Source organism: Crocodylus siamensis, chromosome 3 (assembly GCF_052110815.1).
Source record: "Crocodylus siamensis isolate JL-2025a chromosome 3, ASM5211081v1, whole genome shotgun sequence".
Lineage (NCBI taxonomy): Eukaryota > Metazoa > Chordata > Crocodylia > Crocodylidae > Crocodylus > Crocodylus siamensis.
Window position 1 is genome coordinate 86,285,379 of NC_143397.1, and position 25,434 is coordinate 86,310,812.

General features: G+C 41.5%; 1 protein-coding gene across 3 annotated transcripts in view; it reads left to right on the forward strand.

Annotated features, from left to right (window-relative positions):
• Positions 1 to 25,434, forward strand: part of LOC149868494 (endogenous retrovirus group 3 member 1 Env polyprotein-like) — a 144,703-nt gene that overhangs the window by 77,231 nt on the left and 42,038 nt on the right. The window lies entirely within an intron of this gene.

The following is a 25,434-nucleotide window of genomic DNA, read 5'->3' on the forward strand; positions in this document are numbered from 1 at the left end:
TGTGGAATAAACAGCTAAAACAAATGCAGGTCATGTGGAAGGCCTGTTAGGAATCTGAACTTTATGGACAGTGTGTTTTCTTTGGAAGCTGAACACAAATGCTGGGAGTTAGGTATTGTTTTATGGGGTCATGAATGAAAGTGCATATGTGGGAGAGAGAAGCAACAGACACATGACAGAGGTGCTCAAGAAAAAACAGTGAGAGAATTACTTAAAGCGTGACTTGCAGGAAAAGATAAGATGCTTGCTAAAAGCATATTTGAAACTCTGAACAAAAAAAACCCAACCGATTTCCCGTTCTACAATTCCTCCTGTATTCAGGGAAACAGGTTGTTGCGTACGTATTCAGTAAATAATTAGCAATAAAAAAACTACGATATATTCAGGGTCTCCCCTCCATAAAACATCAAACAATGTTTAGGTCAGCATAGACAGGTTTTTGTCTTTTTGGGGAGGGGGGGGGAAGGGTAATCACACTGTTTTTTTTCCCCTCAGAAATTACCATAGTATTTTAACAATCCCGAATGTTTTAAAAAAACACATTTTCAGTTCATTTTATATTTTCTGTTTTCAAGGTTATAGTCAGATCACTTTTTCAATCATTGTTCTGCGACTATGAGGCCTAAACACATTTTGTCTCCTTTTTAAATAAAAGTTGAGATTCTAACATAAACACATTAATTCAATTAACAAGGCTTTTAACATAAACATCAACTATCATAACAAACTTGCATGAATTGGAAATAACAAGACTAGGAGAAGATATCCAAATATATTTTCATTTGAGCCTTAAAAAGAATTTGCATTTTAAAATAAGATTACAAAGTTGACCCATAATGTTTAGCATTTTCTTACATTATAATCTAAGTATTTAAAGCAACATATTTTGGGGAAAACAATCATACAGGGACCATGCAGCGGTAAAAACAGGGGTGTTTTCTTTTTTAATGGTGAATACTGCAAATTTGTAATGTCAATATTCGAGTTTTTCAGTTGGGAGGAAGAATTCATTTAATATTAGGTCTTTTTACTATTTTTAAAATACACAGCTAGCAAGACTATTAACACTATTAGTTCACTTGTCAGGGAATGAATGAATAATGTTCTTAAGTGATCTCTTGGGATTTTGGCAGTGCTTCATTGATTTAAGGCATGAAATACATAATCCAATCCTGAACTGCATTGTGTTCCTGAATATACTTTCAAGCATCTTCTTATATTTCTACTCATATATGAGTCCCAAAATTCTCATATCAAAGCTGCTTCTTCAAAAAAAAAAATCAGATATATTTCCTTGTAAAATGTCCTGAAGGGTTTCTTGTGCTATGTTTAGTTTTGAACATTTAAGATGGTTTTTAATGTTTCTTGAAGATCAAACAAGGTTTAAGGACCCAGTACTAGATATAGAGGATTTATCTGAAACCACACTATGCTGTCCCTTTAATACCTTTCAGCAACATAAATGCTTACATCCTAATAGGTTTTAAGCTTAAGATCTAATCATCCACTCTTGAATTAAGATGCTTGAATGAAGCCAACTCATTTGGAACTAAGCACTTTAATGTCAACAGAGACATATGGTATTGAGACTGAATTACAAAGGATCTCTTCTGAGCCATCTATTATGGAAGCAAGACTAAGACCCTAGCATTATTATTAGTTTACTCATTTATTTGCTAGCAAATAATTGAGAGCAAGATCTTCTTAAGAAAGTGGAAACGGTTTAATAATTACAATCTGGGGCCATACTACATTCCTGTATACTTTGACTGAATCTCCTCCATCCAGCATTTATGCTTCTGTACTTATCTAGAAATGAGTATAGAAAAACTGAAAAAAAACCCTTTTTAGAATACTGAAACAAAAAATACCATACAACCTTAAGTGTCCAGAATTGGATATTTGAAACTCCCTATTACCAGAAACAAAGTCATGTCCTCTGATGTTTATTAAGTACACTGAAAACTCCTTTGCTTGCCCAGCTCTCCCATAATTGTCTCTCTCAAATTATTTTTCTCTTCGTGGGGTGTTACTAACAAAGTTGTGACATAACACGATCAAACCCTGGGAATTTAAAGCTAAGACAGAAAGCCGCACTGTCCTCTAAAGCTATTCCAGTGTCTACAGTGTGAGACAGATGACAATGTGCCATACTTATTTAACACGTCTTGGCTTTAATTAGAAACTTGGTAGAAAAGGAGAAAGCTGGGAGTCTGCTGAACCTCATCTGGAGGTCTGGAGTTTTACAAAACCAAAAGCAAAGTTGCTTTGGATACAGCTCCTATTTATGATTCCTCCTAAACCTTAGTCAGCTCAGGTTACTAAATCAGGTTACTAATTCAGCCCATCCATTTTTAAGTCTTTGTGCTACTTTAAGCCGATCCTTGGAATTAGATTATCAATTTATATTTAATTTCATTGTGTCCATGAGGTAAAATACAACTATTATAATAATTTTCTAAACAGTTTGAGGATACAGTGTGTATGAAAAGTACTTTTAGACAAAAAGTACTTTATCTTTTTCTTTAAAAACATGAATAATCATGTTTAAAAAACATGAATAATTGATCTTACAGATCATATATATTCTACAGGAATCACTGCAGTCTAACATTCATTCATCAGAATCAGCCCAACTGTAATATGGATTGCTGATGATGTGAGAAAGGTAGAAGTATACTCAGGCTGTGGCCTACATAACCACAATCCCAAAGTAGCCAGAGGCTTATGCGCTAAAATACTGCAAGCAAATTGTTAATTGTTTGCAGGCAATGATGAACCAGCCACAATTGGATGCTGTTCTTCCCAACTATAAGGACTTGAAATTTAATATTTAAAAAAATGCTTATGTTCTAGACCAGCTCAATCTGACTCCCCCTCCCCCACACAGCAGGAAGCTATCTTCTGCAAGTTCTGCCCTAGCTGAAGTCTATCACTGGATTTACAAAACCAGAAGCATCATTATGAGATTGACACAATAAAATGGACAGAAAAGGGATGGAGACTAGGGAAACAACAGGAGGACAATGTTCTTTTGATCCTCCCTTCAATGGGCAACTTCTTCATAGCAGAATTTCTGTGTATTCATTTTCCAGGGGAAACTAATATGTTACGGGGAAAGGTGGGGACTTTGGGGATAGATGTGCAGCTGCTGATGAAGAAACATAGCGAAGGGCATCTGCACATGAGGCCTTTATATGTCAACAGCCATGCATATGCCTCTCTGTGCTTTACAGCAGTGCAGCTGACCTGGGCATCGGCCCCCGGTACCAGCTTGGATTGGCGGGGTGGGGAGGAGGAGAGGGGAAGCAGATGGAAAAACAGCAGTTGCTGCTGCAGCTGCATAATTGCACCAACAGCACAGAGGAAGCAGGAAGTAGCCACTGCCCCCATGCATCCTATTGCCTAGGTTGGTTTACAACAAAATTTGACAGAAAAGAAGTGTAGTTTCTGACAAAGGAAGTTTGCATACACCTTGCCTGCATTGATCGTTCTGCCTGATCAGCCTTTGGTCTATGCAAGTCAATCAGGATGATATAGAGGCAGAATTTATACATGAAATTAATTTGAAGCAATTAACTGTGGGATGCCATTTGAACCTCAGACCACAGCATGATGAGCAAGATTGGAGTAGCTCCAGCTGACAGGGGGTCAGCCTACCAGCCCAGAGCTGCTTTAGCCCAACTCAGCATGCTGTAGAGGGGCTGGCTGGGGCATACAGGTGTAGGGCTAGCTGGCATGCTAGCTGGGGCATCCAGTGTAGGGCTAGCTAACACACAGCCCCCATAGTGAAGCACCCTCATGCCTCACTCAGCCCCATCAGTGTCTACAAGTATGTTGCTACAGAGTAAAAAACTCTGTGGCAGGATAGTACTGGTATTTACAAGTACTATCCTGCTGCAGAATTTATTAGTTTATTCCAGGCTAATAGCCCTGCACATGTAGACATGAGATGCTTACTAAGGAATTAATTAGTCTACTCTGCAGTAAATGTCTCATGTGGATGTGCCCAAAGGCTATGTCTACACGAGATGCTGACTGTACAGTCATTACTGTGCAGTCAGTTAGTATTTGTATAAACTGCGCAGTAGCCTGACACTACTGTGCAGTAGTGTTGCATCATGCTTCCTGTCATGTGACACTACTGCACAGTAGTCAAGGGCTACTGTGCATTCAGTATCTCATGTACATGAGGCCAAAGAAAATGTAAATGTTCAGTTACAGTGTGAATCATGGCTAAAAATAATCCTAAATTCAACATAAAACCACCTCCATCTCAACTGTGGTGCTGAAAATTTTTTTTTTAAGAGAGAATGGTCAACAACACAGTGGAACTGACTGGAAGTGTCATTCAGAACTCAATGCAAGATCTATGCATTAAAGATGTATTTAGGAAACACCAGATAAAATCTACACAGAAAATTCAGCTGGCATAAAGGCAAACCCTATAAAAGCATTTTGCTGTAATTTTAACAAGACACCACTTGGGGGAACCTAAGATTCTTCTGTATTAGGCTACCCATAGGTGAATACTACACTAAAGAATCATCACATCATGTCACTGCTTCTTTACTAACAGAAATAAATGCACATAATCTCTGAAAAGTTTTTTTATATCTGTATAGTTAAGCTCACCAACTTAGTGTTGCTTTTGCTGGTACAGATTTTACCTGTTTGCTGACTGACATAAATTTCATAAGCCAAGTTCTTTCACTCTGGTACAACTGTGTTTACATTAGGTTGTCTGATAATCTAGAAAATTTAAAAAAATATCACATCTGTAAACTATATACCACACGAGCGAAAGTTTTTGGTATATATTTGGACTTTGTTGTGGTTCCAAAGAATCCTTCACAACTTCAAGGTGCTAAAGTGTTAAGTGATTTGACTTGGGCCACTGAAAGAGTCTGTACTAGAGAAACATGATCGAGTTTAGAAGTTTCAGTTCTCAAGCCTGTATTCAGACCAGTGGTTTATCCTTGTTACCAAAAAAGTCTGTTTGTTCTCCACTGAAACCCACATCTCCTATGTAGGACACATGAGAGAAATGAGATTTTAAAATAAAATGTACTGTACAGCAGTCATGCCAATAACCTCAAACTTAGGAAAATATGCACTTCCATAAAGGCTCATCTAAATATTTGCCAGTTGGTTTGTCTATCCTACTGTGATCAGCTTTGTTTTGTACTTATTGACACTTGCAACTCCAAGATGGAACATATCATTGTCTGGTCTTAATTACATAAAACAGTCATTAGGACGCCTCTGTGATGGCTGAATAGGGATCTGTCATCCCAAATTTGTTTAAACAAACCTGGTACTCAGTTAGTGTGAAACTGAAAGGCAGTAGCTGCATTGCAGTTATTTTTTGCTCTGATCATGTAAGATCTGGCTAGTATTTGATATGGCTAGAAACATTTGTCACTCAACCCTAGTGCAAATACCTCAGGTAAACATCTAATCGATATTACAAATAAATAAATGCATACAGTATCCAGATGCTCTTTCAAACGCTGGCAGACCTCTCCTTGCAACAGAATGCTAAAATATGGTAGAGGCAAATTCAGATGTGTTCTTGACATTAGTTTTTAATTGTTTACTTGCATTGCTCCATCTGCTTTTCCTTGTTCAGCCAGTAAAAGTTTGGCAAGCAGACTACATCATCTCTGTGTTGTCCTCAGCCCATAGTATTCATTTGCACAGGCTTTAGCTTTGTCATTCAGCTGACTCACTGGTATGCTGTGTCACTTCCACCAGTTTTCACAAGGTTAGTGTGACACACAGTGCTAAGGTACACACTTACCAACACAGAGGTTGCAAGTCTGAGGCTATAGTAGAAGTACTCACAGCATGGCCCTGCTGACTTCTAACAAATCTGTCAATTCTGCTAAATACCTTGGCACAAGGACATGCACACACAGAGAAAAAGAATCATTGGTTGCTACTGGTCATTTTTGGGGCCCCAAACCAGGAAGTGCTTAGCATTGCCAGCAAGCTGTTGAGTTCCTTTTAACTCTCAGTATTCTGCAGGTTTCTTTAGGCCCGTGTTTTGCAATTTCACTCTTTAGGAAAGAACATTTTTTCTTCAGATTCCTACATTTCCTCTATGAGCCATCTCAATGCATCACACTATGTCCTCTGCTGAACTGGAAATGAATTGTATTCTCCTTTCTATGTGTTTTCCTGGATAAGGCAATATCTTCATTCCAGGTCAAGTATTCTTTGACTGAATCCACAAACTAATGTGCTTCCAATCAAAGGCAAACCATTTTGTTTCTGTTGTATTGTTTTTATAGGGGTTGAAAGTCCTTCTAATCCTCTTACTTCTTTACAGAACACATTTTCCTATTCTCACTCAGAGCTTGTTCACCACAAAGTTTTTCTGCTTCCAAAAAGCACTCTAAACGTCTTATCCCATACTTACAGAACCTATCTGCAGTCTCTCCAGTATTGGTTAACCCCTTAATGAAAAAATGCAGTGGGTGACAATGACAATCAGTCCCAAAGTTATCCTTCCAGTACCTGAACATTTAATGGTCCCATAGACTCTACTACATTTCTCATTTGAGTGATTCAACTTTGTTCAAATCCCAGTTTTGCTACCAAGCCATCTACCTAACCACACAGAGAACCTGACTTTGCTTGCACTCATTCTTAATGTGTTTCATTACATTATAAGTCTACTAGCCTTGACTGTGCCCTCTAAAGCTTTCCAGTTTTGCTACTCATTATTTAAGGCAATTAATTACTGGGTTACCCTTTCCTAAAGAATGTTCATTAAGTTCTTTAGGAAAGTTTCTTGAGGCAACACTAAGTTTCTTCAGGAAACTTATTCAGACCACAGGGATATGAAATGCGGGCATAAAATGTGTTCAATATAACATTTTGAAGCATCAACCTAAACCCTGCACTCCTTTCCCCACTACTTCCTCTCCCCTCTCATCCCAGAAAATACTATTAAAAGAATGTAGTTTATCTATGTAATAGCTCTGGAATCTGAGGTTCACCATTGTCTCCACTCATTTGAAAAAACGTGTTGTCAACCAAGAGACAGGAAATGCACATGCACATCTTGAGCCCCATCTCATTAACCTCACACACAAAAAGTTGTTCAGGCTCCCAATTCACTCAAAAGCTTCCTGGATACAGGTCCCACCCTTGTTGACCCACGTCTGTATATACATGCATTGGGTATGAGAAAAGGAAGACAGCTGTAAAGGAAAGATGGTCTCTGCTGCATCCTTCTTGTTAACCCTGAGGTAAGACTGCTTTATGACTCTATGCCATAGAGACCCTGAGGATCCCCCTGGAGTTCTTGTCTTCCTTGGTCTTACTCTCCAGTCTCTGGCTGGCTTCTCTTCCCTCCATTCAAGTTTCCCTTATTCCCTTTTTCAGTTTCTGGCTTCTCACTTCCTTTTGCATCTCCCTCCAACCTTCCTTGAGTTTCTCTTTTTCTAAAAAATGTGCTTCTGCAGAGACCTTGCACATGGCTGAATTCCTAACATGGGGCAGAGATAGGGCTACAGATCTAGTATTGTATAAGCCAAATCTAGCAGAATCTCTTTGGCCAGATGTGGAGAGGGAACAAGGGAAACCTGAGCATTAAGCAGAGCCAACCAAAGAAAAGGTGAGTTGATGGGAACTGAGCAAGGGAACTAGAAGGGATTCAGAGAAAAAGAAAGGGAACCTGGGGGGAGGAGAAGGGAGGGTGGACAGTGCAAATGTGGTAATGTACTTTTACCAAATAAAAGAATGGCACCACCTGCAAAAAATCTCCAGCTTGTAGACTTACAGCTTTAACAAGCCTGAATCTCCTATTAGTTTTATTGGAAGTTTTGCCTGAGGACTGCAGACAAATCTAGTTAAGTTTCACAGTCACTTGTAGCTAGGGCAAGGTATTGGGTAGTGTCTAATTTAAATAAATATATGAAGAAAAGAATATGTGAGAAGGAATGCAACATATGTGTGCACACATGAAAACACCACTTTTTTGTTTATTTACCCTTAAAATATATGGGACGAGTGAAAAAGAATGAGGAAAGGATCCTGATTTTCAACAGATTGACTTACAACTTGAAAATAAAAGGTGGTTTTAGCAGGATTCTTCCCTGGTTTTTTTCCATTTTTACCTGAGTGCTCTGAAAACAAAATTGGTTTGAATGAAAAAATAAATTTCAAACATTCATTTATTCTAACTTTTTATATATAAAAAAAAATCTGTGAGTGGCAAGAAGCAAACCCCCTGGATTCATTTAATGAAACCTGTAGTAATTTAAATCAGACAGAAGCACATGTAATATTTGACTGTCAGCTTTATCTTAGTAAACAAGGGTTTCACAGGCTGTGAGACAGGGATTTTGTGGCATGTGAAAATCTTTGAGCAGCTTACTCTAACATTCAATAGACACAGGATTGTTTTCCTGAAAGACTGTAATAACAATTCCAAGTTTTGTTTCTCTATTCATGTTCAGTTGGGCAGCTTTATAAAAGAAACTCCTTGCACTAGTATAAGGGTTTGGATATTTAACTTCTTCTGTCTTTCTAGTATCATTTCTAAGGCTACAGACTCGTGAGTACTGAGTGATCCAGGCACTTAGACATTCCATTTTCAGGAATAGCACACCACTACAGTGATGTAGGGGCAAAATCTAACCATGAGCCACATGCCCATACTGCGCCATGTTTTAACACTTCTAAAAGGAAGTCTAAAGCACAGCAACATGTAGATTTGGTTCAGCCTAGGCAGGTTACACTAACCTGCAAAGGTTGAATCAGTTTAGGCTCTGTGTTTTTTAATGCTTCTCCCTAGCCGCAAGGTTTAAGACCATAACTTTTGCCTCTTCAGAAGCATACAAGAGGCCTAAACCAGGTTTATTGGCTGCTTGGGGAAATCTCATGTACTCCTATGTACCTGCTAACCACATTTATCAGGACAGTCACTTGAAGCTATGTGTTTTCAACATAAAATAGAGCAGCCCTAGCCACCATCATTTAAATCATAAGTTTAAATACCACTGTGTATTTACAATGACAGACTAGTCATTCTTAGCATCTGATGAAGTAAGCTGCTGTTTAAGAAAGCTTGTGCAGCTCTGATTTAGTTAGTCTGTAAGGTAAGAATCTGCCGTGCCTTCCGATAGAACAGGACAAAACCGCTGATATTTCTTTTTTCTGATGATTTTTTAGTAGTTTAGCTGTTTGAGGACATCTCAGGTACTCTGATGTACCTGCTAACCACACTTATCAGGACAGTCAATGAAGCTATATGTTTTCAACATAAAATAGAGCAGCCCTGGCCACCATATTTTAAACCATAAGTGTAAACCCTGGAGTCCACAGTTGGAGTTATTTGAAATCCATTTTGGCATCCTCCCATTCTGAGCTGATTCAACCACACTTGTATTACAGCTTAAGATCTGGGTCTAAAAGGGCTATAGAAGCTTTACAAGAGATTGCTAGATCTTTCAAATTCAACCTATATACCAATCTGACAGACCAAGGATCAAAATATTACAATGGTATGCAGACAGACACAAATTTATGCTAATTTTCAACATGTACTATTAAATGGCTAAGATTCAGATTTGAGGTTTATAGCTTTGTGCTAAGTATTGTGCAGCCTCAGCAAGAAAGATGCAAAGGGACTTTCTAATATCATATTGTATATGTGAACACAACTCTAATTTTCCTCCTAAAATGTCTTAGAGATATGGTTGCTAGCCTGCATATCCTACCCAAACACATTATAAGCAGGAAGGAAGCAAGGAACTAAATCACACAACACTCTACTGCATGTCCCTGCTCAGCATTTCTTCTCATTTCCAGTTTTTCATTTCCAGCCTCTCTCAACTCCCTTTCATCATCTGTGGCCCCCACAAATCCCATAATATATTAAGACACACACATATGCGTACGTGTTCAAAGATGTGGGCATATATGGGTATGTGTATAATTATTTATATCTTTGGTCAACCTGGAACAGACTTAGATACATTTAGAAAAAGTACATAATTTCCTAACCTCACAAGCTGCTGGGAATAAAGCCTATGGTAAACTGTGCCTTTCTAATTAAGGAAGGGCCTGTTGAATGTATAGACTCACGTATCTCTCTTCATTCTGAAAACCTGCCCACACCCTGCAGAGACCTCGGCTCTGCACCAATTCTGAGAACAGCAATCTGTTACAATTAAAAAGCAGAAATGTGTGGGTCTTGGCAATATTTCTCTTCTACAATTTGCCATAGTTCCTATTAGGGAGATAGATTTTTTTTTTATAAGTAATCTACTGAAACTCCATATGGCAATATAGCAGTACTACCCAGGGCAATGAGTTCAAAAAAGGAAAGGCGTAATAAATGACATGATTGTTAGACAGATGCTACTGTCCAATAAACAGAGGTTTAGACCTAAGAGTTCTACCGCTATTTAGCCTAATATATGATTGTGATCAAAAGCTTGTACCTTAGAGGTTGATGATGTTTAGGTGTAAAGTGAAACTTCCCGGAGAACGAGCTAAATTCTTTTTTCTCATTGTAAAGAGCGCTCCAGCTTTACCCAGAGATAAATGGAGAGGCAGAGGTGCAAGACAGTTTCGTTCTGGTGTTAAGGTAGATATGCTTTGCCAGAAGTTTCCACATGCTGGTTAACACCCCTGTTCAAGGCAAAAATGGTTAATAAGGGACGGCCATGCAGCGACAACCTACTAAGCTCATATGGGCTAAGAACTAGAGGTCCAGTCCAGGAAACACTTATAATTGTGAATTTCTTTGAAGTCAACATTACTCAAAACAGTGTTTCCAGGGCTGGGCATGATTTCAAAAGAACAGTCTTGTGGCTAACAGTATGGAAAACTTTCTTTTAGTCTGGTTTACAGGGGAAGTGGGGAGGCAGGGAGGTAAAAAGAAAACTGTATTGGGTATAAGAATTCTTAAGTAAACAGAGCCACTGAGACACATATCTGTCTGTCAGTACCCAGGATGTTCTTCTGCCATGCAGTTAGATCATAGCTTTATATATGTCAGAGTTTGGGGGAAAATTGCAAGCATTGCTTTGGGGTGCCCTGAATTCTTTTCTGAACAGCTACAACTTTCTGGTTTTTTGGTCTCCAAACGTTACAATATGTTTGACAGTATTTTTGGCTTGTTGTTTATAGTAAGCCAAATAAGGACCCAACTTATGTGACAGCCTGATAAAACAGGACATAAATGTATAGTTTTATTACATAATGAACTTATTTAAACAATATACCTCATTTATCCCCAAATAAAGACTTATTCAAAAATATTACCCTTCTACGTGTCAGTTTTATTCATGCAGTTGCTTAAGCATGCATTTTTCTTGAATGGAACACAGGTGTTGCCTTGGAACTATGGTATTACATTCAGTCGCATAAGTGAACACATTTTTAGGAGTATATTTTTGTCCAGCAGGCCACAAGAACTCCTGCAGGCATTGCAGTTTAGGAGATTAACTAATATCCTTAATGTTAAATGCTTTAAAATGTTAAATGTTAATAACACTTAATATTTTAAAGCATACATTGAATTGCAACAGGGCTAAAGACTCAGATGTTTAGGTTAATTTCTGAATTTAAATAATTAAAATATAGTTTATAAGTGTTTTCTAAATTGTTACTGCACATTTTTTCCAGGATGGACAGTCCTGGAACCTGAAATTCTCTGCACCTTAGAAATACAGCAAGGATAATAAGGGTTTAAGGGTAGGTGTTCACTAAAGGCTTGTTACTATATTGCTGTGCTGGTATAGTTTAATTGGGAAAACTTCGCACATGCAGTTATATCAGCATAAAAGAGTTTATACTGGTATAACTTATATCAGTTTAGGGAATCCATTAAAAATTCTATTGATACAAGTGTCTCTACACTAGGATTTTTGCTGGCATACTTATGACAAAACTAGGGGGCACATTAAAGTGCACACTGCACTTCAGCTTTTCCAGGTTATGATCTGTCCTTCAGAGATCACTTCTAGAGATGGGAATGTGATTCAGATTCTATATTCAGTCAGTCTTTGGCATTTTCCTGAGTTGACCAACAGGACTATTAACTCACAACAACAGGCTTTGGTTTGCCAACAGTATTCACTGGGAACAGACTGAAATGAACAATTCTTTTCAGGCAGGCCACCAAATACAGTTTTAGACACTGAGGGTGCTTACAGACATAAACAAAACAAAATAGTGCTTTATTTTAAATTCAGTGTGTTCCTGTGCCAAGCCTCATGCATGTCCAGAAGAGGCTGTATGCTACTTCAATCCAGCTCGCCCAACGTCTGTCAAGTACCTGAACTTTACACACGTTGGGCGAGCTGGGGAAGATGAAATATGAATCTGGGAAGTGGAGAGTTAATGGGATAGAAGTGGATAATGAAATGGGAGGTGGAAAGGAAATGGAAATGGGAGAAGGGTGGTGAAATGAAAGGAGTCAGCCATTGAAGGATAAAATAAAAAGAAGTAAAAAAAAAAATGGAAGAAAGAGGAAGTAAATTAAAGAAGGTCCCTTTATTTATGTTTTAATAAATTTGGATTTTGGATTGGGGTGTGGGAGATGCTGGTCATGAAGGAAGGTGCTTTTAGGGGAGCTACTACCCCTGCCCTGGGAAGGAAGCCCTAGATCATGGGGACACAAACCAGCCCCTGCTAGACCCCACATGAACCTCATGCCCTGCAACCTGGTTAGTAGAGGTGTGCAAAATGGGCTGTATTCAGTTCAGATTTGGATTTGGCCTGAATTGGGGACAGTGATTTGATTAATTGATTTGGATCACTGTCCCCGATTTGATTCAGCCGAATCTGAATCTGAAGATTTGATGCTGATTCAGAGAATCAGTGATTTGGCCACAGACACAACCATAGACAATTCAGCCACAGACACAGCTTTAAATGTTTTTTCTACATACCTCAAGGCACCAGGCATGGTTCGTGAACACTGCAATGCTGGGGAAGATGGGGCATCCCACATGAGTGCAGGGGGGCCCCTGCCTACTCAGTGGCAAACCTGGAAGTGGACCAGAAGTACTTCCAGAAGTACTTCTGGTCCACTTCCAGGTCTCCTGGGGAGCATGCAGGGGCCTCCCCGTGCCCCCACCTGGGCACCCCTGGCAGAACAATCAGCCATGGGGGACATTGGGTGCCCCCCCCCAGACCTAGGAGGCACCAGTCACCGAGGGGGGGAGGGGTCCAGCACACTTCCTGGCTGACCCAAAAGTGGACCAAAAGATCTCCTGGTCCACTTCTGGGTCTGCTGCTAAGTACACTGGGGAGCCCCTGTGCTCCTGTGGGACACTACATCTGCCCCAGTATGGCAGCATTCATGAGCCACCTGCTACTTTGAGGTATGCAGAAAAAACATCTAAAGCTGTGTCTATGTCCGAATCGCCAAATCTTTCCGAATCTCTCCGAACTGATTAGAGGGTTCTGATTCAATTCAGAGACATCCAAGGGTCTCCTGATTCAATTCAGATTCAGAGATTTGGCCACTGAATTGGGCTGAATCTCCACTGAATTGAATCGGGAACCAAAGCTTTGCACAGCCCTACTGGTTAGATAGCATGTGCCCTGCAGGATGTTTACACAGGTTTGCACCCCCAAGGGTGGGTAGGTCACACCCTCAAGGTTGGGAGGGGGAATGGGTTGGCATCAAAACTGCCCCCTGGGCTGTAGAGTTCAGGGGGTTCAAATTTTGTCCACACAGAACAGGAGGATGGGGGAGGGATCCTGGGATGCATCCAGGATGCTGGAAGACTACAAGTTAGGTGACTCATCTGTGGGCAGTGGCCACACATTAAGGGAACACAATAGGTAGCACAGATCAGAGCTAAACCTGCCCTGGAATGGTGTAACTTAAGGAAATATGGGTTGGATCAATGGACTGTAAGGCAGATAGCAAGCTGGCTGGATCATCAGGCTCAAAGGATAGTGATCAATGGCTCAAGGTCTAGTTGGCAGCCAGTATCAAGTGGAGTGCATCAGGGGTTGGTCCTGGGGCTGGTTTTGTTCACTATCTTCATTAGCAATGTGGAAGAGGGGATGGAGTGCACCCTCAGCAAGTACACGGATGGCACCAAACTTGGGGGAGTAGTAGATGGTTTGGAGGGTAGGGCTAGGATTCAGTGACCTAGACAAATTGGAAGATTGAGTCAAAAGAAATCTCGTGAGCTTCAACAAGAACAAGTGCAAAGTCCTGTACTTAGGACAGAAGACTCTCATGCACTGCTACAGGCCTGGAATGAACTAACTAAGCAGCAGCTCTGCAGAAAAAGACCTGGGTGTTACAGTGGACAATAAACTGGATATGAGTCAGCAGTGTGCCCTTGTTGCCAAGGCTAACAGTATATTGGGCTGCATTAGTAGGAGTGTTGCCAGCAGATCGAGGGAAGTAATTATTCCCCTTTATTCTGCACTGGTGAGGCTACATCTGGTATACTTTGCCCAGTTTTGGGGCCCCCCCTACAGAAAGAATGTGGACAAGTTGGAGAGAGTCCAGTGGAGGGCAATGAAAGTAGTGAGAGGGCTGGGGCACTTGGTTTATGAGGAGAGGCTGAAGGAACTGGTCTTATTTAGTCTGCAGAAGGGAAGACTAAAATTTGATAGCAGCCTTCAACTACCTGAAGGGTGGTTCCAAAGAGGATGGAGCTAGACTGTTCTTTGTAGTGCAAGATAACAGAATGAGGAGCAATGATCTGAAGTTGCAGCAAGGGAAGTTTAGGTTGGATATTAGGAAAAATGTTCTCATTAGGAGGGTGGTGAAGCATTGGAACAGATTACCTAGAGAGGTGGTGGAATAACCATTGTTGGAGGTTTTTAAGGCCCAGCTCAACAAAGCCCTGGCAGGAATGATCTAGTTGGGGATGGTCCTGCTCTGAGCAGGGGGCTGGACTCACTAGAAGACCTTCTGAGGTTCCTTCCATCCCTCATTTTCTGATTCTATGATTCTAAGCTGCCTAAAGTGTGCTTAAAACCAGTTCTAGGTATTAGTATGGTGACAATTCAGGAGTTAAGAGCTCCAGGAGTTGCCCAAAATTATCATGTAACAAGCCCTCCTGGAGCTCTTAACCTCTGGATTGTCAACACATTAATAACTGAAAGTAGTTTAACATTTGTTAGGTGGCTCAGATTTACTTCTTATCCATGTTACCCAGCTCATGTTACATGTAGGTGTAGCCACTCTAGGCTACACCTTAATCACTGCACCTGCCTGCCTCCCCCGCTGGACCAAATCAAGCCCACTCCCCTCCCCACCCCTGCTTTCCCCAGCACCCCAGATACCCACTCCTCTGTTCCTCCCTCTCTGGTTACTAGTAGCTGCCCACAGTGCCTCTCCTGGGGGAGCAGGCAGGGAAGGGTTAACTAGCCTGCCCAACTGTTGCTACCATCACCAGGATGAGCCTGCTCTTGGTGCAGGCTCAGCCTCAAAAAGAGCAGCAGCCCAGCAGTGGTGGTAGCAGGGTGGGCAGGTTAGCCCTTTCCTGTCTGCACTCCTGGGACAGACAGTGCAGGCAGCCACAAATAAACAGGAGGGGGGCAGAGGGAAATGCCAAGTGGGGGTGTGGGGGGGGGGACACCTAGAATGGGTGGTAAGGAAATTCTTACCTTTTAGTCCTCCAGGCCCCTGTTGACCTGAAGTGTGACTCCTCCAAACTCGAGCTAGCACTAACACAGATCAACATTTGTGTGGCTGACAGTGTAAGGTATAACAAGGCCCTCACTTTAAAGGTCCCAAAGCATTTAACCAGGCAATAGGACTTAAATGAGACTACTCGCATTATTCAGATAAGGATTATTCAGATTACAAGAGTGAAAGCCAGTTTCTATAACTGGCCCAGATTTTTGCGAAGTACTTGGAGATCTTTCAGAGTTCCCTAAAATCTCATGAAGCCAGGTCTGGGGAAGATGGTTGAGGATGAGAAGGAATGTTATACAAGCACTCGAATGGAAATACCGTGACATATTTGAAATCCAGGCAGAACTGACAAGACCATGATTTTTTTGTGGTTTCAACCCGATAGATTTTTTTTTTTAAATATTTCAAGTAGAAAAATATTTTGCTTTGTGCTGACACCTTATTTCCTGTGATCCAGCCACAAAAGAACTTTTGCAGCTGTGTTATAAATACCTGACAGCTGCGGTTGGAAACACTGACTGTTCCCATGTTTCCATAACTACTGCAGCAGTGCTGGAGGAAGCCATTATGAGAAAGCATTCCTCTGAGAGACGGTGTAATGGGGACCCAGACAGGCAACTGCTGAGTGAGAGGGTGTCTCCAGTGGGTATCTATGGAGTTATTTATTTCCATTTTGGCTTACAGAAGGCAACTTTTTATCCTGTTTGATTAAGTGAGCAAGGAATTATCTTAGTGCAATGCTTCTTCTGTTACCCTAAGAATGGACTTTTGTTCTTAGTTGAGGTAAAATTAAAGCTTCCCTCTTTTTAGAAAGAGATTTCAGCTTTTCACCCAAACTGAAACTCTCCCAGTACTGGAATAACCAAGCTGTAAGCCTTCACCATCTCTTCACCTGGGTCACAGGTGAAGAGACCCTTTAAGGGTCTATCAATATTCATTCCTCTCTGCCATATAACAGCACTGTCCCCTGTCAGTTTTTCACCCTAGTAAGTTGACACTCTTCATCTATCAGCCTTACCAATAAAATGGATGAAAAATCAAACCACCGATTTTTTCCACTTTCCTTCCCTGTCAAGACATTTTGCTCAGCCACAACTATGCAGTCCCTGCACAGCTTGCCGTGATCGTATAGTGGTTAGTACTCTGTGTTGTGGCCACAGCAACCTCGGTTCAAATCCGAGTCATGGCAGGAGAAGATGTGCTTTGTTTTCTGTGTCTTTACACTGCTCAGATGGTACTTGACAAAGAAATGAAGGCCAATTTACAAAACTGACATATCACAGTCATCATTCCAATCCAATAATCCTATTGCAGGCACAAGCTACAAGAAACAATGGACACAAACTGATTGAAAATCGCTTCAGACTGGACATAAGGAAAAAACTTCTTTATGAGTCAAGCGCCAAGGGGTTGGAACACGCTCCCCTGAGAGGTGTTACAGTCACCCACCCTGGTGATCTTCAAAAAGCATCTTGATGCTCATCTGATCCCAGCAGTCTTTCCTACCCAAGTGCAGGGGGGCTGGACCCTATGATCTGAGGCATCCCTTCCAGCCCCTAACAACTATGAAACATCTTCATCTCAGAAACTTCTCAGGCCCTTTTACTGTCTCCTTCAGAGAATTGCTGTGCAAATGTCAGATCTGCATGAGGTCATGGCTTAATCTTGGCCTTATCTTGACTACGCCACTAAATGTTCTCTGGCAGTTCCACGTCGTCTGCTCAGGCTCTAGGGGCCCTCACAGCTGCTGGGAGGAACAAAATGAAAGGGAAGGAGCAGAATGTCTCCTAGCAGGTTCACTACACTGTCTTTTACTGAGCAGTCACAGATCAACAGAGGCATCACACTACCAAGCGCTGAAGATTATTTTAAGGGATTTCATGAATTTCTAATCTCTGCCTTCAAAATCATTAATGTTTGCTATCTCTCATTACTGGCTATAAATATGAAGCCACAGGGCAAGGTCGGCAAAGAATTTCCACTACTGTCTCCTGTTTCCAAAATGGCTGAAGTGTGCCCAGGATACCCATAATACTAAAAACAGTTCTGTGCAAAAGAAAAGAACATTTGTACTGGTGTACGAAGACCCCCCAAACACGATTCTGCCTTATTTTTGCCTGCTTTGCACCCAGAAGACCCATGGCAGTTGGGTGGGCGGGGGGGAGGAGGGGCACTAATTCTGTCTGGTCAGCAAATGCTTGTTTATAGTTTTGTTGGCTCTTGTGATTTTTATCACAAATCTTGTCATTCTAAAGTCCCAGCTTCTGGGAGTCATGGGATTATATCAGAATCTCATTTCATTTAAAAATCACAAGTTTCTAACCCTAATGATTTCAGAGAGAAGTTTGAAAACATGAATCTTAATGGTTCAGAAACAAGAAGTAAAATACTAATACACCAAATGAGCATCTTTTAAATATCAGGATCTTTAAGACAAGCTCATCTTTGGGGATGTGACTGATGATACCATATTTTCTTACCTATAACAAACACCTTCCTCCCCCTCCCCCCCATCCCAAAACCTGCCTGTGGAGACCAGTCTTCAACAGTAGCTAGAGTTTCAGCTTAAGCAAGAAAGGGCGGTGAGTCAACTGAATATTAGATTCTGTCCCTGATTTATACAGGCTCAACTCTGGAAACATCCATTTTTTTTTCACTGTGCTTTCCAAAAAGATGGTGTGTATTATATTTTGGAGCATGTTCTGTGCAAAAAAAGCATGCTATTCATTTTTGAGTCAGAAATATCATAGCTACTTGAATCAACTCATATAATGCCTTAAGGCAAATGTAAATGCCTTAAGTCTCTTTTAAGGAAGGTGGCATATCAATCTAGCAGATAAATACATAATAAATGGAAGCTTAATAGGGAAGCCTTTTAGGAAAATAGGGGGCAATTTTTTCTCCCAGAAAAAAAAGTAAAATTAGGTGGCACTTGGTAAAATTAGGTGACAAAACATTTATTTTTCAGATGCATTTTTGTCATAGCTAGGGCTGACATCTTTTACAAAATGTCATGAATTAGAATTATCCAGAGAAGGGGTCAAATTTAATCTTCAGGGAAATCCTTCCAACCTAACCTTCAGTTAGATGACAAACTTTGAGTAAGAGGCCTCTAAGATTGCATTCCAGCATATCACTCTTTGAAAAGTGTGAAAAATAGCTTATATCTCAAGGGGCCTGGCAAGGAAATGCCACATTTTAAAAATTGATAGGGACAAATTATAGTTACAGCCTTATTAGTAACTAATATCAGTTGGGGTTACCAGTATTTCACTTGCAAGTAGCAAGCTTAATGTTAAACAAAGCATTCCCTCTATTCCTTCCATTGTCTGTGGTAGATTATGGAGTTTAATTTTATTAGTGAAGAAACAAATCAAGAAGATGAGAACTAAATCAGCAGTTATTTCTTTAAAACTTCAGGCAAAGAATTTTAGTTAAAAAACTCATCACAGAGAACACTGGAAACTTATGACTAGAAGGCATTTTCTCTGTCACCAAGTCCCCTGCAGTCGCATTTCAGTCTCTGGGAAGCAAATTGCACCATGCATTCACTTACTTATTCAGGACATTCCTACCACCTCTGGCTCTGGGCCAGTCTAGGAGGAACTGTTTTTCTCTTCTTGATTACACCTGTGTGCAACCCAATGCAATTTTAAGAATACTGATATGTATCTTTGTATGTATCTTTCCTGTCTGCTGGTGTTCTATCTTTAAGTCAAGTCTTGTGATCAAAAATAGGTTACTTATCACTGGGGATGATGAATATTTAACAAGAGTTCTTTGGATATACAGAGATGCCAAGTCTGGCTTGAGAGCTTCTGGTGCATCTGTAGGAAAGCAAACAAAGTCATACTGCCCCAACAAAAGTGACAGATCTTGTATGTGTCAGTGTTCCTTCCTACTGGAGGGCATGTTTTGAGGGCCTTAATGAAGCTGTAAGGAAGACCCAAAATTAAAAGCTCACTCAGACACCCTCTCCTGACCTGGTTGGTGAATAGCACAGAGGAACTGGGACTGTCAGCAGCCAAGGCTGGGGATTTTGACTGGGGTGTGCCAATGCTCCTGCTGAGATGAACCCAGAGGTTCCTGGCTGAAGGGTCTTGTCCCTCTACTCAAGATCAGAGAGCCCAAGCAGCTGAATCCAGACCAGCCACCAGGGGAAAGCAGCAAAGAAACCCTGTTTCTTTGGCAGGATGCTGCCCAGCAAAAGAAAATGGGCACATCTGCAGATAGTCAGGAGAACTCTGCATAGGGTAAGTTGACTGCAGGGGAATAGGCATCTTGGGGCAAGAGGCTATGCCCGTTTATTGAAGACCTAGCTGACAGGCAACCAGGAAGAGCTTAGTTTGGGCAACAAAGGACTGCCAGAGCAACAGTCATAAGCTGCTTGGCCTCCAGGCTTCAGGCCCACCCCTGCAGGACTGAAGCACCACCTGACCAGAAGGGGCAAGGCTTAGGCAGCATGCAAGCCTAAGCCAGATGAGACAGTCTGGCCCAGCAAGCTGCAGAGTGAAGAGCTCCAGGTCTGGAAGGCTGCAGGAAGACACCTGGCTCACTTCTGAGCTGGCCTGAGGACTACCAGTAAGATGCTAGTGTCTTGCAGAGGAATGTACTCCAGGATAAGGCAATGAACTACTGTTGTTGTTTGTACCTAGAATGGATTACTATTATGTTATAGCCCATGTGCTTATCCCTTTGCTACAGTTTAATCCAGTGGTTTTGGTTAGGGACTATTGGGGGTTGGTGGAGGTCCCAGTAATGCCAGTGGGTGTGTAGGGGCTAGAGCCTGCCAGGGGCTAGAGCCTTAGGACATGAAGTGGGCTTTGGCCCAAAAACAGGCTCATTACCCACAGCAGGGCAGAGACAGGACCAGGGGACCCAGATGGAACAAAGGTATAGGGGCTGGGTTCCTAAAATCCAGTGTCAACAGATATCATCAGGTCAGAGGGACCTGCTAGCTGCCACAAGGACTGGGCTCACCCTAGGACCCATTAGGCAGCCTATTTTTCAATCAAAACTGTACATCAAGGAATGGCAGGAAAGGAAAAGGGGAGAGACCCAAGAGCTGGAGCAGGGCAAGTGTCTCAAGACCAAAAGAGGCATCATGGTCTCCCCATGGGAATCTAACCATGGTACATATGGATTGTGTGGGGTTTTGTCTTCCTCTGGAGCAAGGGACATGGCCCTCCACCTAGGATCTCTTGAGCAAATTTTTAACAAACTTTGCAGGAGAAGGGAGTTGGCTACCTAGGTCCCCCTGATTTACCTGTGGCAGAATAGGGTGTTGTGTCTTGTGTTGTGTCAGGGTTGATTATAGTTTTGCTGAAAGGTTAGATTACGGATTTGTATGTGATGACTTGGAAAGATATGATCCTGCCTCAGGCAGGGGTTTGGACTAGATGACTTCTCTAGGTCTCTTCCAGCCCTGCTTCTCTATGATTTTTTACAAAAGAAGATTGGACATAAAGTTACAATATTTCTCTAGTTTCAAAACAGGATGACCAGTTCTCTGGAGGGCTAAGCTGTGTCTGAATTCCAATCGCAGCTGAATATGCTAAAGAGTGAGGAGCATGGACAGAGTACAGGAGTCCAAATTTAAACACCAGGCCTGGACATTTCACTGAAAAGGGGACAAAGTGCCCAAAGACTGGAAGAAGGTCAATGTGGTGCCTATCTTCAAGAAAGGGAGGAAAGTGGATTGGGCTAACAATAGGCCCATCAGCCTGACTTCTATCCCAGGGAAGATCTTAGAAAAGTTTATTAAAGAGGCCATCCTTAATGGACTGGCCGATGCCAACATCCGAAGGGATAGCCAGCACGGGTTTGTTGCGGGTAGGTCTTGCTTGACCAATCTCATTTCCTTCTATGACCAGGTGACCTATCACCTGGACAAGGGAGAAGAGCTTGATGTCATATATCTTGACTTCAAAAAAGCCTTTGATCTGGTATCCCATGATCACCTCTTGGTGAAACTGGCCAATTGTGCCCTTGGGACCACCACAATTCTCTGGCTGGGAAATTGGCTCCGTGGTCGGACCCAGAGGGTAGTAATTGATGGAAGTCACTCATTATGGTGTCCTGTGACCAGTGGGGTTCCCCAAGGCTCTGTCCTTGAACCCATATTGTTCAACATCTTCATTAATGATGTGGACATTGGAGTCAGAAGTGGACTGGCCAAGTTCGCCGATGACACTAAAATTTGGGGCAAAGCATCCATGCCAGAAGACAGGAGGGTGATCCAGGCTGACCTGGACAGGCTCAGCAAATGGGCAGATGAGAACCTGATGGTGTTTAACACTGAAAAATGCAAGGTTCTCCACCTTGGGAAGAAAAACCTGCAGCATCCTTATAGGCTCAGCAGCGCTACGCTGGCTAGCACTACGGAAGAAACAGACTTGGGGGTCATCATTGACCACAAGATGAACATGAGCCTGCAATGTGATGCTGTGGCTAATAAAGCAACCAAAATGCTGGCTTGCATCCATAGATGCTTCTCAAGCAAATCCCGGGACATCATTCTCCCATTGTACTCGGCCTTGGTGAGGCCACAGCTGGAGTACTGCATCCAGTTTTGGGCTCCACAATTCAAAAAGGATGTGGAGAAGCTTGAGAAAGTCCGGAGAAGAGCCACGTACATGATCAGAGGTCAGGAAAACAGACCTTACAACAACAGGCTGAGAGCCATGGGGCTCTTTAGCCTGGAAAAGCGCAGGCTCAGGGGTGATCTGATGGCCACCTTTAAGTTTATCGGGGTGACCACCAGTATCTGGGGGAACGTTTGTTCACCAGAGCGCCCCAAGGTATGACGGGGTCAAATGGTCATAAAGTACTACAAGACCGTTTCAGGCTGGACATAAGGAAGAATTTCTTTACTGTCCAAGCCCCCAAGGTCTGGAGCAGCCTGCCACCAGAGGTGGTTCAAGTACCTACATTGAGCACCTTCAAGAGCAAATTGGATGCTTATCTTGCTGGGATCCTATGACCCCAGCTGACTTCCTGCCCTTTGGCCAGGGGACCGGACTCAATGATCTTCTGAGGTCCCTTCCAGCCCTAATGTCTATGAAATCTATGAAAAGCATTCATTTGACCAAACTGATGGGACTCACAGGACAGGTGTTTCAAGTAGAACAGTTCTTCACAGTCACTCTAATGGAAGAGCTTCTTTTGTATAAGTAACGACAATGGTGATCAATTAATCCATGAACATGGTTGGATTTATCCTCAAATGGAATCAGCTACCAGGACCTACCATCTCACATACCTTGTTATCTCATTTATCAGAACAAGGGCTTTAAGATGGGTTACAAATTCACATCCAAAAACTTTCAGGGCCCCCCATCCTGAATGTGCCAAGGGTCTGATGATTATACTCTCTAGAATATTCTACAGATATCCTAACACAGCTCATTGGCTTTGCAAGATTAGCACACTAGTTCTGTTAATTTTTATTTTTAGTTCAGCTTCTTTTTAGTATCAAACTAAGTGAGCTTCAAGATCTGACTTTTATGGTTCATTGGGCATGTCTACACATGCACTTTAATGCACAGTAGCTTATTTTATGCTATTTGTAATGCACATTAAAGTGGCATTTTAAAAAGTGCTATTATGCTAGTGCACAGCAAAATAGGCTACTGCAAAAAGCATGCATTTGTGCTACTGCATATTAGCGCAGCCTAATATGCATTAATTTAGTACCTCACATAGGAGGGCATTTCTACACGTTTGTGCTGCAGTGCCAAGCACTTTACACATGCAGTTGTATAAGCAGCAAAATGCATGTCAGCACTGAGAAAATGGTTGTGGTATGCTTTTGAACTAAAACATATTTAGTTCAAAGCGCATCACAACCATTTTCTACACGATGATGCACATTTCACCACTTACACAACTGCACGCAACAGTGCAGTGTGCGTCAGCTCATGTGTGGAGCAGACTCTATTAACTGTGCTGCTCTGACACACTAGATCTCTGGCATGTTGCAGTGTAAAAAGGTATGTGTATTAATGCCTGGAGGTGCTAAATATAATACACATTAGGAAAAGCACATTAATGTATTTGTAAACGTGCCCACTAAAAGCTAAAGAAACATTTAAAAACTTGAAAGAAAAAAAAACTCTGAGAAAAGTTCTGGAAAGGGTAGAGCTAATCTGAAAAGGGGAAATTAACACTTTTTCAGAAGAATACGCTACAGTGGGATCATTAGACAGAAAGGCAGGTGTTTATAAGAAGCGATTGGCATGACTGCAACCCCAGTAGGGAAGTAACTCACCGTAACAAAAGAAAGTCATTCTGGCTGCCAAATCAAATGTCAGTTGATGTCATTAACTATGAATTTTCCTCCTTTTCATCTTGCAAAAAAAAAACCCTTGATATTTTTGGGAAATTAAAAAAAAATTTGGAGTGAAGTAGATTATTACTGTTCTTCTCAGTGAAATCAGGAGTTGCTTTTCATTAATTTTAAGGTTATGGGTTCACAATGAACTCAGGATAGAAATCCATTTCTTAATATATTTGTGCGTACATCAGAAAATCACACCAGCACTGGCACTGATTGGTAGTCTTTGCAGAAAGGTGCTGGAACAGAAGAGCCTGGTGAACTGTTCTCTCACAGCCTGTCTTCTTTTTAGAGACAGTTGTGCACCAAAAATTCTGGGATACCCTCTCTCTACAGTATTAAAATTCACATCTGAAACAAAGATTGTTCGTTTTCTACCTTTTTGGATATAGAAAGGCACATGAATAGTTAGGTCCAGCATTTCCAAAAACAAAATGCAGGTCTTGCATATGCATGCATGCAATGACCATACACTTGCGGTTTTGTAAAGTGAATAAAGGACAAGATAATTACATCCTGTCTAGCATGCTGATAAAAAAAACATTAGTCCAAATAATAAGAAAACTTCTGTGATTAAAATCAGACTAGCCTCCCTGCTAAATCATCAGATACCTGAACTGAAGACACATGATATGACTGTGAGCGTCAATAATGCCTTTGTTGCCCTAAGCTTCCTTTGTGTAAACTTTATGAATAGCAACCTTTTCCCCACACAGGTGGGGATAGTGGTAGAGTTCTCAGAAATTGCTTCCTTTCTGTTTAATAATAAGTTTTCACTGGGTTTGGGCTCTTACAGGAAGAATCCAAATTAGAACTTGAAATTGGAATTTTTCTGTGAGTATCAGGATTTTTCTGTAAAATGGAGGTAACATTTCCTAACTTTGTAGGTCCTCAGATTTAACAAGCCCTGTAGTGATACACTGACCCTGGGTCATGCCACTTATATGGAGTGGGGTGAAGAAAAGGAGCACAATTTATCACAAAATGGTCTTCATTTCTCAACCTCAAGGCAAAAGGACCTTGTCTGAATCATGCCACAACAGACTGTGACCCCACACCCAGGTCTATGCACATTACTAGGGCTGTGCGAAACAGCACCGTTCCATTTTGACTTGCGTTTCAACGGAACAGCATTTTGTTTCAAATTTGATTTAAATTCAAAACCACTGTTCTGTTTCATTTTATCAAAATAGTTTCGCTGTTTCTACCCTGTTTCAACGTTTCACCCATAGTCTATAATGGGGAAGCTCAAAATAGCCTATAACCTTGTCATTTCTGGCCTGATTTGGATGAAACTTGCAGGAATGGTAGCCCCTTCTGAGGGCATGAAGCCTGCCAAGTTTCAAGGAGATAGGTGCAGGGGTTTCAGGGAAACTGCACCGCAAAGTCTTGAAAGCAAAAAAATTAATGTCACAGATATGTGTTAAGCCACAGCAGGGTCAAAACTGCAGGGGTTTGT